Source organism: Phacochoerus africanus, chromosome 2 (genome assembly GCF_016906955.1).
Source record: "Phacochoerus africanus isolate WHEZ1 chromosome 2, ROS_Pafr_v1, whole genome shotgun sequence".
Taxonomy (NCBI): domain Eukaryota; kingdom Metazoa; phylum Chordata; class Mammalia; order Artiodactyla; family Suidae; genus Phacochoerus; species Phacochoerus africanus.
The window spans coordinates 7,692,636-7,704,817 of NC_062545.1; positions in this window are offsets into that span (position 1 = coordinate 7,692,636).

Genomic DNA, 12,182 nt, shown 5'->3' on the forward strand with positions numbered 1-12,182 from the left:
AGTATCCTGTGACTACTCATTTATATCTTAACATATATTACCATAACCATTCCCATCGTGGCGCAGTGGTTAACGAATCCGACTAGGAACCAGGAGGTTGCGGGTTCGGTCCCTGCCCTTGCTCAGTCGGTTAACGATCCGGCATTGCCATGAGCTGTGGTGTAGGTTGCAGACGTGGCTCGGATCCCGCGTTGCTGTGGCTCTGGCGTAGGCCGGTGGCTACAGCTCCGATTCAACCCCTAGCCTGGGAACCTCCATATGCCGCGGGAGCGGCCCAAGAAATAGCAACAACAACAACAACAAAAAAAGACAAAAAAAAAAAAAACCCGACTGCAGTGGCTCCGGTCCCTGCTGAGGTGCGGGTTCGATATCCGGCCCGGCTCAGTGGCTTGAAGGATCTGGTGTTGCCGCAGCTGCAGCTTAGATTCAATCCCTGGCTCCTGACTTGAGAACTTCCATATGCCAGGTGTGGCCACTAAAAAAAAAAAAAATTGAAAAAGAATGAAAGATTTGGGACTTCTCCTTCAGCACAAGCGTGGAGGAAGCCAGTAGCCTGCATTGGGAGAAAGTGCCAGGAAGCTTGTTGCTGTTGTTTGTCTGGTTGGTCTTTTATTGTTATTATTATTATCTTGAAAAAAATGCATTGAAGTATAGTTGATTTACAATATTGTGTTAATTCCTGCTGTAGAGCAGAGTGACTCACTTTTACCTGTGCGCACATCCGTTCCCATATAAATGAGCACGGAACACTGAGTAGATGTGCCTGTGCTGCCCAGCAGCCTCACTCTGTTCCGTGCTTCCTTTCTTAGCAGCTGCCTGTGGCTTCTGACTTCTCCAGGGATTGAGCTGGGGGAATGTGGAGGGTCTGGTATGGTGGGTGGGGGTGAGGTGGGGTTCGTGGGGGTCTTGACGACCATTGTCTTGCCTGACAGTTGTTTAAAGCGGACACTTTTTTATTTTATTAAAATGTGATTGATGCACCGTGCGGTGCCAACGCCTGCGGTACAGCAAAGCGACCCAGTCATACATACATATACCTTCCTTTTCTTATGCTGTCTTCCCTCGTGGTCTCAAGAGGCTGGATAGAGGTCCCTGTTAAAGTGGACTCTTTCTCTCTTGGTTTTGGAGGCCATCCCATCACTGAGGATTTTTCACCCGTTCAGTCTGAGAACGGAGGCGTTGCATCATGTACCGGGGAAACTCAAGAGAAGAAACGCAAATGTCTGCCTTGGACTCAAAAAGTTTAGGCTGAACAGAACAGAAAACCAGGCCAAAGAAAAGTCACGTTTTAACAAAATGGACATTATGTCTCAAAGATCAGACATTTAAGCACAATTTCCAAAGGGCATTCACAGAGTGGTTTTCCATTTAGCACTACGAGAAGAGAGTCTCATTCTGTGCGATCAAAAAATTGGGAGTCAGGAGTTCGCATTGCGGCTCAGCGGAAACAAACCCCATTAGTATCTATGAGGACACGGTTTTCACCCCTGGCCTCAGTCAGTGCGTTAAGGATCTGGTGTTGCTCTGAGCTGTGGTGTTGGTTGCTGACGCAGCTGGGATCCTACGGTGCTGTGGCTGGGGCCTAGGCCAGCAGCTGCAGCTCCGACTGGATCCCTGCCCCAGGAACTTCCATATGCCACAACTGTGGCCCTAAAAAGACAAAAAAAGAGAAAAGTCGGAGTCACACAGACATAGAAAACCACCATGTGGTCACCAAAAGAGAAAGTGGGTGCGGGATTATTAGGAGTAGGGGATTAACATAGACCCACCACTATATTGGAAAAGAGATAAGCAACCAGGAACCTACTGTATAGCACAGGGAAACTAGAGTCAGTATTTTGTAATAACCTATAAGAATCTGAAAAAATTTATCTGAATCATTTTGCTGTATACCTGAAACTAACACAATATTGCAAATCAACTATAATTCAATTAAAAAAAATTGGAGTCAGAATAAAATGTCATATACTTACCTTAACCAATGCATGTTTTTGGCCATAGCCAAGGCCTGTGCAAGTTCCCTGGGTAGGGACTGAACCCTAGCCACAGCAGTGACCTGAGCCACAGCAGCAACCACACCAGATCATTAACCCATTGAACCACCAGGGAACTTCCAAGAATGTATTTTATTTATTTACTTATTTATTTTTGACAACATCCGGGGCACATAGAAGTTTCTGGGCCAAGGATTTAATGCGAGCCATAGATACGACCTATACCACAATTGCAACACCACCAGATCCTTAACCCATTATGTTGGGCTGGGGATCAAACTCGTGCCTCCACAGCCACCCGAGCTGCTGCAGTCTGATCCTTAACCCCCTGTACCGCAGCAGGAACTCCCCACGATGCATTTTAAATTAAACCATGCAAATGCACGTTTGTTCAGTACTTTTCAGATGGAGAGCTATAATTAATGATGCATTGCCTGTGATTTCCATTTTCAGTTCTCTGAAGTGGAGTGTGAACTTAAACATCTAAACAGCAATCTAATCCTTTAACTGTTTCATGATTGTCCCAATGTCGTATATTTGTTTTGCCCACAGCTAATTGAACAGTGATTATTTTTAGTTGCTCACTTTTATCAGTTCTTCGCAAAGCATTTGATTTAGTTTTCATTAAAATAATTTAATTCTTTTCACACATATTTTATCAGTTGATACAGTACTTAATGACATAATTTCAATTACTAGTAAATAAGTAAAACTAGGCATGAATCTGTTTTGGTAGCAAATACACCTGACTCTTGCAAGCATCCGGCTCAACTATTGGGGGCAGTAGAGAGTGATCTGTCTCTGGTCATTCCTGCGATTGGCGTCTGTCAGAATGCTCTACAGAGGAACAGCGGGAGAATGTCTGTTCATCTGGAAAGTTGTCGATGTGGACTGTTCATTAAAAAGCTTCTACCATATTTATTCTGCCTGGAACGGCTGGGTAGATTGGGAAAAGCATGGACCCTGGGGTCAAACAGATCTAGGTTTAAATCCTGTATTATTTGTTTTTCTCATTCAGTGACTTTGGGAAAATTACCTAATCTTTTCCTTTTCTTCTCTTATCTTTTTTGGCCACCGCCTGGGAGTTCCTGGGCCAGGGATCAGATCCGAGCGCAGTTGCGAACTACGCTGAAGCTTCGGCAAAGCAGGACCCTTAACCTACTGCACCAGGCAGGGGATTAGCGCTCCAGAGATGCTGCTGATCCTGTTGCACCACAGCAGGAGCTCCTACTTAATCATTCTGAATCTCAATTTCTTTATTTTATTTTATTTTATTTTATTTTATTTATTTATTTATTTATTTTTCTTGTCGTTGTTGTTGTTGCTATTTCTTGGGCCGCACCCGCGGCATATGGAGGTTCCCAGGCCAGGGGTCTAATCGGAGCTGTAGCCACCGGCCTACGCCAGAGCCACAGCAACGCGGGATCCGAGCCACGTCTGCAGCCTACACCACAGCTCATGGCAATGCCGGATCGTTAACCCACTGAGCAAGGGCAGGGATCGAACCCGCAACCTCATAGTTCCTAGTCGGATTCGTTAACCACTGCGCCACAACGGGAACTCCTCAATTTCTTTATTTGTAAAAATTGGTAAACTAGGCATGAGAGCGAAGCAAAACCAATTGGTAAAGATTCTGGTCTATAGATGCTCAATCAGCAGTAGCCGTCATTGTGCTGGGGGTGGTGGTGCGTAGTTGTTTTCTTGTTGGTCTTCCCCAGTCTGGTTCACTGTCACATTTCCCCACTTTGCCCAATGCCCCAATGTTTTGCCCGCAGCTGCTCCCAGAGGACATGAGTAATTCTTTACAACTGTGTTTACCCTTTTGATTCAGTAATTTGTGGGTAATGATGTTAGTATCTTTTTTTTCCTCTCTATTTTTTGGCAGGTACACAAATTCTTTCCCAGACTGTTGTCATCATTCAGCTTAACTTTGCTCCAATTGATCAGTTTTCTACAACTATTTTTCTTCCTTCCTCCCTTCCTTTCTCTCTTTCTCTTTCTTTCTTTTTTTCTCTCCTTCCTTCTTTCCTTTCCTTTCCCCTTCCTTCCCTCCTTCCCTCCCTCCCTCCTTTCTTTCTTTCTCTCTTTCTTTCTTTTCCTTTTGGCATGCCCATTGCATTCAGAAGTTCTGGGGCCAGGGACTGAACCCATGCCACAGCAGTGGCCCAAGCCACAGCAGTGACAACACTGGATCCTTAACCCACTGGCCGCCAGGGAACTCTTTTTTTCCCAACTTTTTTTTTCTTTTTTTTTTTTGCTCTCTTTAGGGCACCCGCAGCACATGGAAGTTCCCAGGTTGAATCGGAACTGCAGCTGCTGATCTATGCCACAGCCACAGCCACACAGGATCTTACCTGCATCTGTGACCTACACCACAGGTCATGGCTACGCTGGGTCCTTAACCCACTGAGCGAGGTCAGGGATCAAACCCGAATCCTCATGCATACTGGTTGGGTTCATTACCACTGAGCCACCACGGGAACTCCCTAACCAACTATTTTTTCTTAATGACATTTCCTAAGAACTTCTTTCACCTCCCTCAGAGAGGCTGTCTGTCTTGCTACTAAGATTGTAAGCTCACCAGACCAAGCTGCAGACCGGGACTGTATTGAGGCTGAGAAGACTTGACCATGGGGAGGCTGGGGTATGACCATGCACCGTGAGCGAGTGCCCAGTGCATCCCACCAGGCCCTAGACATCTCTCATCTTCTTTTGAATTCTTCTTTGTCTACTGTTCCAGTCCACAATTTTGCCTTCCATGGTCCGGCATCCTTTGCTGGCCAACTCGCTCAGTTTGGTGCTTTTGTAATAGTTTTACCTCTAGGACGGTTGTTCTCAATTAGGGGTGACTTGACACCCAGGGAACATTCGGCAATGCTGGAGACACTTTTGGTTGTCACAGCCAGAGGTGGGTGAGTGCTACCAGCCCCCAGTGGGTAGTGGCCAGAGGGGCAGGTAATAGCCTACAGTACGCAGCCCCCACGGCGGAGAGTTGTCAGGTCCAGAATGTCAGCACGTCTGCGATTGAGGTCAGACCTCCTGCTCTCTTGGTTCTGGCTTTGACCCTAGACTCCAGTCTTTTGGGGGTGGCCTCAGGCCTGTCTGTCAGCATCCCCAGACACCACTGTCCTTCCTGGGTGACAGGCTCCACAGGACAATGACAAAACTCCGGGGGGGTGGGGACAATGGCTGCTTCTACACTTAGCTCCTCACAGGCTTCGTACCCAGAGGACCATCCTTGTGGGTCATTTAATGAGTAACAACAGAGCATGGAGGTTAGGAGTTTCCATCGTGGTGCAGTGGAAGTAAATCCTACTAGTATCTATGAGGATGCAGGTTCGATCCCTGGCCTCGCTTAGTGGGTTGGGGATCCACATTGCTGTGGCTGTGGTGTGGGCCGGCAGCTGTAGTTCTGATTTGACCCTTAGCCTGGAAACTTCCATATGCCTTGGGGGCAGCCCTAAAAAGCAAAAAAAAAAAAAAAAAAAAAAAAAAACCCTGGGAAGGTTAAAGCACCTTTGAAATCCTTTCTCATCCACCCTCCAACTCCAACGAATGAATTCCCCAAAGCCTGGACCAGAGATGGACCAGCGTGCTGGGCAGGCTGTGCAGGTTTGGCAGCTTTTCCCACCAGGAAATACTTCTGGGAGAAATAAGAGCTGTCTCAGGCTTTCACGGGCTCCATCCTCCCCACTTTGCTCCCCCCTTGTGCCCTTGGAGCAAGAGAGTCATGGGACTTATGCACCTGGTAACTTGGGGGTGAACCTGGCCAGCAGAGCCCGCTTCCCATCAGGACATTCTGAAGGTGGGGGCACCAGCTAGGCTTAAAGGGAGCATGAACCAGGCTACCCTGGAGGCTGCACAGCTGATGAAAGGAATATTCGCTCAGATAAGGGAAGGGGGGGTTGGGGGGTGGAGCAGACAGAGGCTCCTTCACACCTGGGCATACCTGGGCAGGGGCAGGGGGTAGGCTACAGAGAGCTGGTTGGAGTGAAGCTGAACCAGACATGGCTCCTTTACACACAGCCCCCCCAATATGTGGGGGCCATTCTTTTTTTTTTTTTCTTTTTAGAGCTGCACCCACAGCATATGGAGTTTCCCAGGCTGGGGGTCAAATCGGAGCTACAGCTGCTGGCCTACATCACAGCCACAGCAATGCCAGATCCAAGCCATGTCTCAACCTACACCACAGCTCATGACAACCCTGGATCCTTAACCCACTGAGCAAGGCCAGGGATCAAACCTGCAATCTCATGGTTCCTAGTCGGATTCGTTTCCACTGTGCCACGACAGGAACTCCTCTTTCTTTCTTTTTTTTTTTTTCAGTCTTTTTATGGCTGAATCTGCTGCATGTGGACGTTCCCAGGCTAGGGGTCAAATTAGAGCTGCAGCTGAGGCCTACGCCACTGCCACAGCAATGCCAGATCAGAGCCGCATCTGCTACCTATGCTGCAGCTTGGGGCAATGCTGGATCTTTAACCCACAGAGCGAGGCCAGGGATCAAACCCACATTCTCATGGATACTAGTCAGGCTTTTAACCCACTGAGCCGCAGTGGAACTCCAGAGCCATTCAAATGAAGCTGAGCCAGGAGTTCAGTTCATTGTGGCTCAGCGGGTTATAAACCCAACTAGTATCCACAAGGATATGGGTTTGATCCCTGGCCTCACTCACTGGGTTAAGGATCTGGTGTTGCTGTGGCTGTGGCCCAGGCTGGCAGCTGCAGCTCCAACCTACTGGCCTGGGAACTTCTGTATACTGCAGGTGTGGCCCTAAAAAGCAAAAAAAAAAAGAGCTGAGCCAGGCCAAGGGAGAACCCACCTCTTCTCTCTCAGCCCTTGACTGTGGCTGCAGCTGGTGTCACCTGTACCTGGGGCCAGATGACATCAAAATGGGACCAGCTGAGAAGGACCATTCCCCCCCCCTCCCCCAGGGCAGACGCCTCTTTCCGCCCTGCCGGAGGGGCAGGGAGGAGGGGAGGGCCCAGGTGGGAAGGAGACCTGTGATTAAACACTCCAGTAGCTGACACTTAGATAACCAGATTGGATTACAGAAACCACCAAACTGCTGTATTAGTTTGCTTGGGTTGCCATAGCAACATACCACGGTCTGAGAGGCTTAAACCACAGAAATTAATTTTCTCAGTCCTGGAGGCTAGGAGTCTGTGATCAAGATGTTGGCAGGATTGGTCTCTCCCCTGGTCTCTCTCCTTAGCTTGCTGACAGCCACCCGCCTGCCATGTCCTCACATGGACACACATTGGCCTGTGTGTGTCTGTGTCCTTACCCTCTTTTTTTATTGTTTTGGCCATGTCCGTGGCATGCATAAGTTCCCGCGCCAGGGGTCAAACCTGCGCCACAGCAGTGACAACACCGGATCCTTAACTACTGAGCCACCAGGGAACCCCCCCCCTTTTATAAGGACGTGCCACACTAGTTTAGGGCCCGCCCTGATGCGCTCATGTTAACTTAATTACCTTTCAAAAGGCTCTGTCTCCAAATACACGGTCACCTTCCGAGGTGGCTTCAATATAGGAATTTGGGGGGACACAATACAGCTCGTGACAACTGAGTTGAGTTCTAAACTGATCTGGGACAGGACCAAGGTGTTTGTTCAAGGGGGACTGGAATGCCCAGGTCCGCGTGGAGCCTGAGGGCTTCTGGTTTGTACAGACCAAGAGGATACTCTTCAAACTCAACACAAGAGGACCTGATGAGCCGCCTTTCATAAGTGACCAGAGCAGCTTATATGAACACAGAGCCGACTAGTTCTTTAAGCTACATTAATATTAAGGCAAAAATACCTAGAGGCTTATTTCGCATGGTTTTAACCAATTTCCCACCAGGACCAGTGCAGATGTCAGCCAGCACCAGCGTAGGGGATGTGGCCAGGATGAGGAGTATTCTGGGACATACCTGAGGTGGGACTCAAGTCCATACTGTTCTCAGTGGACCAGGTTCTGGGGTGAACCCCCATGGTATATGAGGCCACGCCTCCTGCATCCTTACTCTGCTCCCTCAGCGTGGACCTCATGGTGGGGATGCAGCCCCTGGCATATGCTGGCCAGGAGTCACAGCTGGCTGGAGCTCCTTGCGCTTGGTCATTGCCCCCAGTGGTCAGGGTCAGTTCAGCTTGGGTAGCTCTTGAGAGTTATTCTTAGAACTGTGCCCACGAACTCATTCTCTCTCCGTGATAAATCCTGTGCTATAATGACTAACAAATCCCACCTCCCCCCCCCCCCCCGCCACATTGAATGGATTGCCCATGTTTTCTCACCTGGTGATGGTTAATTTTAGGTGTCAACTTGGAGGATGTTCTGGATGAGAGTAACATTGAAATCGGTGAATATTGGGGCAAATCAGAGGGTCTGCCACAGTGTAGGTGGGCCTCGTCTAATCAGTTGAAGGCCTAAATAGAACAAAAACTCACCTCCCTCAAGCAAGAGGGAATTTCCCATCAGATTGCTGTCACATTGGAACCACACCATTGGCTCTCTTAGATCTCCAGCCTGCTGGTTCACACTGCAGTTCTGGACATGCCAACCTCCATAATCGCATGAACCATTTCCTTGTAAAACGTCTCTTTCTCTCTTTACACCTCTCATTGGTTCTGTTTCTCTGGAGAACCCTGACTAATAGACCTGGAGCAGTGTTGCAGTGGCTTGTTCATTCTGCTAAAGGGGCAGATGTTGCATAGCTTTTTGTTTTTTTTGTTTTTGCTTTTTAAGGCCACACCCATGGCATATGGAAATATTCAGCCTAGAAGTTGGATTGAAGCTGCAGCTGCTGACCTATACCACAGCCACAGCAACACCAGATCCGAGCCATGTCTGCGACCTACACCACAGCTCACGGCAACATGGATCCTTAACCCTCTGAGTGAGGCCAGGGAGCGAACCTGCATCCTCATGGATACTTGTTGGACTCGTAACTGCTGAGCCACCACAGGAACTCCTGTTGCATGGGTTTTATGGAGGCATCTCCTGGACTCTAAATAGGAGACAGCCTTTCACTTCAGCCTTCCCCCATTCTGTCCTGGTTTCCCAGGCTCATGTCCAGCAAGTCTGATTCCTCCCACACAAGAGTGGGAGGAGTCGGTTGGGTGGGTTGGCGCCGAGAGCAGCCCTAGGAAGCTGGGTCTTCACTGAGGCTAAGAAGCAAATGTGATTGAAGAGGCAAAGACTAAGGGAAGAACAGAGGACCAGTTCAAGCTTTTGGTCCAAGAGCTAGGTCCTCGGTCATATGCAAGAGATGAAGCTGGAGATCAGTCAAGAGTTGGGAAGACAAGAATAATCTAGGAAACAGCACGGGACAAGTTTGAACATTGGGCTGCAAGCAAGATAGGGTTGAGCTTAATTTTACTGGGTGCAAGGAATATGGCAGACGGTGTGGCGGCTGTTTAAGGGCAGAGCGATGTGTGTTAACAGAACAACACATTCGAAACCCAGCTCTGTTGCCTGCTAGCTCTGTGTGTGACCGCGGTCACGTCTTGCTTACTATCTTTGTGCAAATAAATAAAGCAAGCCAATTTATAGAGATGCTGTGAGAATTAAGAGAGGACATGGAGCTTGAGACCTAGTAGCTCAGTCATGTCAGTTCCCTTTTCCCTTTACGGATACAATCGACCGACAGGGGACTTGTTCAACAAAACACTTCTGTCCTGAGCTGACCTTCCCCTTTCTTTTCCAGTAGTTAACGTGTTCTTTGAGGAAGCAGCCGAATTATAATTCACCTGATGGGAGTTCCCATCCTGGCGCAGTGGAAACCAATCTCACTAGGAACCATGAGGTTTCGGGTTTGATCCCTGGCCTCGCTCAGTGGGTTAAGGATCCGGTGGTGCCGTGAGCTGTGGTCTAGGTCGCAGATGCAGCTCAGATCTGGTGTTGCTGTGGCTGTGGTGTAGGCCGGCGGCTATAGCTCCAATTAGACCCCTAGCCTGGGAACCTCCATATGCCGCGGGTGTGGCCCTATAAAAACAAAAGACAAAAGACAAGAAAAAAAATTAACCTGATGATGTGGGGGGGTGGGGAAGCACACTTTGAAACCCTTGTTGACAATGCTACAACCCCGCCACCACTCTCATTTAGCCTGGATCACGGGTTTCTTCTCAGCAATTTGAATACCACTTGTGGTCTTATCAGGAATTCCAATTATGCAAAGGGAAAGTTGCTACAAGAATTCTTTTATTTTTATTTTATTTTTTATGAGGCTAGTGAAAACCTTTTGATTTTATTATTTTTTAATGATTTTTATTTTTTCCATTATAGTTGGTTTACAGTGTTCTGTCAATTTTCTACTGTACAGCAAAGTGACCCAGTCACACACACACACACACACACACACACAGATGCACACACACATATATACATTCTTTTTCTCACATTACCCTCCATCCTGTTTCATTATAAATGATTGGATATAGTACCCTGTGCTGTACAGCAGGATCTCATTGCTTATCCACTCTGAATGCAATAGTTTGCATCTATTAACCCCAGACTCCCAGTCCATCCCACTTCCTCCCTCTCCCCCTTGGCAACCACAAGTCTGTTCTCCAAGTCCATGCGTTTCTTTCCTGTGGAAAGGTTCATTTGTGCCGTATATTAGATTCCAGATATAAGTGATATCCTATGGTATTTGTCTTTCTCTTTCTGACTTACTTCACTTAGTATGAGAGTCTCTAGTTCCATCCATGTTGCTGCACATGGCATTATTTTATCCTTTTTTATGACTGAGTAGTATTCCACTGTGTATATATACCACATCTTCTTAATCCATTCATCTGTCAATGGACATTTAGGTTGTTTCCATGTCTTGGCTAAATAATTCTCATTTAAATACTTGCCTAGATAAGATTTGTAATACAAGGGGTGAAAAGGAAGAGAGAAAAAAAGAGAGAGAATGTACTTAAAGTCATTCCATTAATAGCTCTGATAACCAAGCATGTGCAAATATGTTTTGTAGAAGGATATATGGCAGAGACTGCAATTCTTCAATCCACTACTCATTTTCCCTTTAGATAAAGAATTCCACATTTTTTTAGACTGGAAATGTGCACAGCTAAATGACTATATTTCCCAACCTCCTCTGCAGCTAGGCACAGCTTTTTACTTAAATGCTCTTTATTTTAAAGAAATTTCTTTTTTCTTTTAGGACCTCACCTGAGGCATATGGAAATTCCCAGGCTAGGGGTCAAATCATAGCTGCATCTGCGATCTATGCCACAGCCACAGCAATGCCAGATCCTTAACCCACTGAGTGAAGCCGGGGATTGAACCCCTATCCTCAGGGACACTATGTTGTGTCCTTAACCCGCTGAGCCACAACGGGAACTCCATCTTCTACCTAAATTCTGAGTGGACTCTGTTGAGTCTGCCATAAAGGATCTGTAAACAGGGGACAGCTGGGACCCACCTTTTATCCCTCTTTCTTCATGGAAAGGAGGTGAGATGGTTGGTGCTCTAGAAGCTATTATAGATCATGAGGCAAATGAGGACAGAGATGGCATCTTGTTGACATCATGGCACTGTCACCCCAGCCCTAGACTACCTGCTCCAGATCTCTTTTGCACGAGGGAATACACTCCTGTGTTTGAGAAACCGTGGGCTGGATCTGTTAGTAGAATGTGAATGCAAATAATAAATGGCTCAAAATCATTTCATCTTAACCCACATTTTGCCTCCTCCAGCCAATATGTTGGTCTAGACTGTGGCGGGTCTGCAGATGGCTGTGAAGTAGTCTTGGGAAGTTTATGGAAGGGAAATTCATCATAATGGTGCCCTGATGTGGCAGGTGACCTCCTGAGCTGGCTGGAGGCATCTGGGACAGACCCTGGTCAACTATAATCCATCTCCTTGGGCCAACTGAATGAGTACTTCTTACAGTGGTCAACTATAAAAGAAAAAGGCCTGTTTATGGAGTGTAAGAAATTTCTCATTACCTGCTGTACCCTCCCCCCACCCCTGAACCCTTGGTTTCAATCCCAGTTGCTCTCAGAGTTGGAGTAGTCTTCTGGAAGGATGTAGCTGAGGCAGATATGATATAATGTTAGAGTCACTTTTACTTGACTGCAAATGCCACTTTTTGACACCCCAATCTTTACTGCTTGCTCAAAAGGGCATGTCCTGGGGGTGTGTGTTAATTTCAATCTCAAAGTGTCATCATTTGTTCAAAGAACATCGATTCAGCCTGAC